At 45.2% G+C, this 5,044-nt stretch overlaps 1 non-coding gene across 1 annotated transcript; it reads left to right on the top strand.

The window, feature by feature from the left end:
• The first annotated feature begins 4,574 nt into the window (after positions 1-4,574).
• On the top strand, positions 4,575-4,689 carry LOC146835200 (U5 spliceosomal RNA). The gene has a single exon (XR_014960929.1). It is a non-coding gene; the product is annotated as a U5 spliceosomal RNA (small nuclear RNA).
• Positions 4,690-5,044: the final 355 nt, after the last annotated feature.

The raw sequence follows: 5,044 nt of genomic DNA on the forward strand, positions 1-5,044 counted from the left end.
CTGACATTGCATGAGTGCTGCCCTGTACAGCACACATACAAAGTGGGAAAAGACTTAATGTTAGGGACATATTTACAACAAACTACCGCAACGCGGCACCGCATGCCAGCTTGCTATGCCGCTCCATAATGAAAGTGCAGAGATGCGTCGTATTTACAACAGAACAACGCATCCTGGTGCTTTTTTTGCGCTGGTGCAAAATTGGTTGTCTAAGTTCAATGCAGGCATGCTTGCACCATGATGCAAGAGTGTCTGCATTGTAGGAATGATTGTTTCAGTGGAGAAGGGGCGCCTTCCTGCACAAAAACAATCAATGGAGGTGTTTTCCTCTTTCTATGTGTGCTTCATCTATGTGTGCTGCAGCACACATAGAAAGAGGAAAAAACTAGGAGAAATAAAGATATTTCTCCTCATGGGATTTGACGCATTCCCAAGTCCTTGTAAATCTGGGAATGCGTCAAAATCTATTGGTGTTGCGTGGGAACACCCACTGCAACGCCCATGAAACGCCTCTTTGACCCAGAGTAAGGCAATGCAGCCACTAGCACTGCAGCCTTACACCATATCTACGAGGCCAGGGAAAGCCACATAAAGTGGCTTTGCGTGGCCTTGTAAATATAGGTCTGCACTCTGCGGCGCCGCTGCTTTAAAAAAAAGTGGTGCAGATGTGTAGTCTAAGCATAGCTTTGGGTTCTGGTAGGGTATTTTTCTAGTCCAAAACTATGTTAGTCTCACACGGTGCAAAGGCGTGTCCGTAGCGCACGGCCGCACATTTCTGCGCTGGCGTTCGTGAGAGCAGGTGCAGTCCGTGCAGGTAAGAGTGTTGGGGCAGAGTGGGGGTCGACATAAGATGACATGGGAAGCTTTAAAAAAAAAAAAGAAATCCATGGTTGTCTTTTTTAAGGTCTCGCCTACGCAGGCGCATGAGCTGCATAGGAAAGAGACCGTTAGAAATCGCTCCAGGTTTGCAGGCAAAAACATGCACGCGTTGCATTGCTTTAACTGACAACTCGTGCACGTTTGGCGATTGCTTTGCAGGAGCGAGCGGCGCCATGTGTTAGTAATGATCGCGCTCGCTCCTGCAAGATAAACGCTGCCTGCTCTCAGCCGCACCCCCTCACCCCTACTTGCACGAGGCACGCGCGTTTGTTTCTTACGTTTTCGTTCAATATTTTACAAGAACTTAAATACCTCATTGGAATTCGTAATGCTGCCAAAAGAGTGTCATTTTCAACTACAGTTAGATGGAGGTTTGGCATTCTGCGGTGTGGATTAACTTGCAAGCGCGCGACAACTTTCGACTCATGTTTATTGGAGAGTCAGGCAAGGTTAACCCCTTTGTTGGGCGCACTTTGTCACCATTAGCATATCTTTCCTGGACGTGCATGACACTTTGGTGCGAGGTATATTCTCCCCCCACCCACAACCTGCCTCTGCCCCCATACACCCTTCTGGTCTTTCTTTCTCTCTCTCTCTCTCTCGCTCTGTCTGTCGCCCTCTCCTCCCTCCCTTCCCCTCCCCTCTCCCTACCCCACACTTCCAGTGTTGAGGGGCTCTGGTGGCAAGCAGGCTCTTCCAGCAGAGGAATAATCGCACGTGTCATTTATTGGTTCTGTGCACCATACACCAATTATGAGCGAAGACGCAATGTTTGCATCTCAGGTTTTATTCGGAGTTGGAGAATGCCACATGTGAAACCAAAGCTGAAACCAGCTGCACTTCGGTGCCAAAAGCTGGGACCTATAGAAGCACTTCATTCTGTCCAAATGCCCCAGTCTGGGCCTCAATCACGTGCCGAGGTTCTGTCATCCACTGTCATTCACCTAAGTCATTCACGCAGGCGCATACAAATGGCCAGGGAAGCTTTCTGTACACTTTGAAGAATTGCACTTCCGGTCCCGTAAACAGTCATTCCATTTCCTAAATGTCATGAATGAATATCAAGTGCTGCATAACATTTGGGTCAGTTTTTACAGATCTGCACCTCAATGTCACAATCCTAACGGGAACAACAGAATTCATTCAAAGGTAAACATTGTTTCACACACATCCTTTTACACACACGCACAAAAACAGACTGCACTTACCTTATTTTTTCCATCACTGTGTTTTTTTAGGGTCAGCGATCTTCTTATGCAATCTATCATAATCATTAATGAGTGTCAGAGGATGATTTTATTTCAAGGTGCAAATGTCGAGCATGATGCTGCGCCATTAGTTGTTGCAGCCAAATGCTTTCCAGTGCCAGTGAAGTCACCACCTCAGACAAATATGAACAAACACTGGGGCATATCAGCTATATTTAATTATCGCTCAGCACTTTTAGCACGAGGATAATTATCGCAGGCTAACGCTGGATTCTATCGCGGAGATAGCGTGCTATCAGCAACGCTTATCTCCAAAGCGATAGGAATCCATGCGTTAGCTGGAAAACAGTGTGATTATCGCTGGAAATCCAGCGATAATCGCACTGCGACCAGCGATACCTTGCTGATAGGGCAGGGTGGTTTTAGCCATGTAATCCACCTCCCATTGGATTACATGGCTAAATCAGATTACAAGCAGGCGTAAGGAAACTAGCGATAACTGTGGTTAGCGCTACTTTTCTTATCGCTCTGCTTGTTTACGTGCAGCTTGATAATTGGAGAAATGTCGGTTAGCGACATTTCTCCAGTTATTTTGGCACGGAACACCCACTTTGCATATCAGAGATGCAAAGCTAGGCGTTGTTGTAAGGGGCGCTAAATCAGCAAAACACAGGATAGTGTGTCTTTGCTGATAAGGCGATTAAATTATCGCCGCTTTTCACCCGAAAACAGACGCAAAAGCGGCGATAATTTCATAGCGCCGCCTTGCTGATATGCCCCACTGTTTCTCCAAGTATTTTCTTACTTTCTGTCCATTTAATTTTCATACTCCGACGTTGGATTTGCAAGACAAATTGTATTGCAAATTTTCTTGAGATAGTGTGTTAGCAGTCGAATGCTGGGACACCTCTAAAAGCGAAAAACAAATGTATCTCTTCTTTCCAGATTAGAACTAAGAATTAACAAGCATTGGCATAAGCAATTGGGGAGAGGATGTGGTCTGTCGGCTAGACTGCTGACTTTGGTGCTGGAAACCAGGGTTCGAGCCTCGGGGTCGCGTCCACATCCTGTGTATCTGTGCAAACACTTAATCTCCCCGTGCCTTAATATGTAATGTAAATACAGTGCTCATGTCCAGTGCGCCAATACCTTCGGGTCGAGTTCGTGCTATATAAAAGATGCACACAAAAAAAAAAAAATAGGTTTCTCCTTTGGGACCTTTTAAGTGTTAAGTCATGCAACAGTTGGTGTTGGTGCACCAAGGATATTGTGCTGCATAACTAAATACTTATAAGGTCCCAAAAGCGAGGCCTATTGGCTATGCCAATTCTTGTTTTGTTTAAGTTTCCCTTGTCGTTGTATGTCGATTTCCCCACACCCCGCCTCGCCGCTCTAACTTGCATGGGCCACGCCTGAGGGAAAGGGGAGGAGAGTGCCATATTTCTGTAAATATAGCGCTCTCCTGCTCTCTCCTTCTCAAGCAGCGCAGCATTCGCAGCTGCTGCGCTGCGCTGCGGAACAAACTAGTAAATCTGGCCCCGAGTGTGTCGTGTTCATTTCATTAGCGTGCTCCAAGAGATACAAATACAAAGGGTTACTAGTGCATCTTTCTCATAAATGTGTGTATGTCACGGTGGCGCTATATTTTGACCCACGGTGAATAATGGGCATTTAATTTCGAAAGATTTTTTTCCTCTTTTTTTTACAGTTTTCTGTAGCGCGATGTTGATTGCTGACCCATTCAGCGCTTTACAAGACAACCAGTCACCTTACAGGCACGAGGAAGAGTGACTCTCAGAATCCCCTGCGGTTGGGCGGAAGCCGTGATCCGAAGCTGGTCGTCAGTTCCAAAATGTGCATCTTTTGCTGCTGTTCTGGCGATGGGCCCCATTCAATGACCCTAAACATAACTATGGGAAGGAGATGGACTGATCCGGCGGTGACTGGGCCGGTCAGGCCCCTCAGACCCACTGCTGCAGGAGCTTGTGCTGCGTGAGGGGCGAAGGGGCGATTTAACAGGCAGAGCTGCCGAGTCTGGAGCAAGGGTTCGCGTCCCGGCTGCGGCTCAACAGCCTGTTACTCCTAGCAAATCACTGAAAGACGCCACGGGTAAATAATATATATCAACAAAACTGCTCTTGTGTAGTGGAGGTAGACTAATGCTTGTGTAAAGCGTTCTACTACCGAGAGCACAATTAGCGCAATGAGAGCAACAAAAGTAAACCGCTGTTACACTCCCGAGGGTCACGTGTGGCTCAGAAGCCTTGTCACGTGGGTAACGTTAGGGGTTATTTACATATCCACAATCCCCTGTTATTTGTCATCCTTTTTATGTAGTTGAATCAAGTTTACTACTTATCAATATCAAAACACCAACAAAAATGTATTTTCTAGGATATATTTTCGGTATCTGGTTAATTTTTGTCCCCACACTAAGAGTCCGCGGCGTTCTGTTCCATGCGGTCTCTCCCACAGCGATGTGTTGGCATACTCTGGTTTCTCTTCAACCGAATAAATCTTTCGCCTTTTACTAAAGATTTCCGTGGAGAGGAACATTAAAGAGTTTCACTCAATTTTTGAAAGTTCTATCTCTGATAGAGCTGCTCTTATCAGTTAAAAAAATAATTAAAAAACTTTAAATGCCAGCTACCGAAAAGTTTGGGGTATCATTATCTATGTGGGTAATGCTGCGTGATGTAATTGCCATTAGTTTAATTCTCTATGAATTTGTCAGTGAAATCAAACCTTCAGTAAATTCTCCTGTTAAGTTGTTTTATAAAGAGGCATTTTACTAGTATTCTAATGCTACGTTTTTTTTTCTTGATTGACTTCCGGTTTAAGTTCTATTGTTTATTTTAATGTCAGTGTGACTCAAATTTCAAATGTTTTACAGTGTTTACATAAATAATGCCATATCCACAAAATGTGAGTTAGATGTTCCCTGTGTGAGGGTGGAA

This window comes from Triturus cristatus, chromosome 4_2 (genome assembly GCF_964204655.1).
Source record: "Triturus cristatus chromosome 4_2, aTriCri1.1, whole genome shotgun sequence".
Lineage (NCBI taxonomy): Eukaryota > Metazoa > Chordata > Amphibia > Caudata > Salamandridae > Triturus > Triturus cristatus.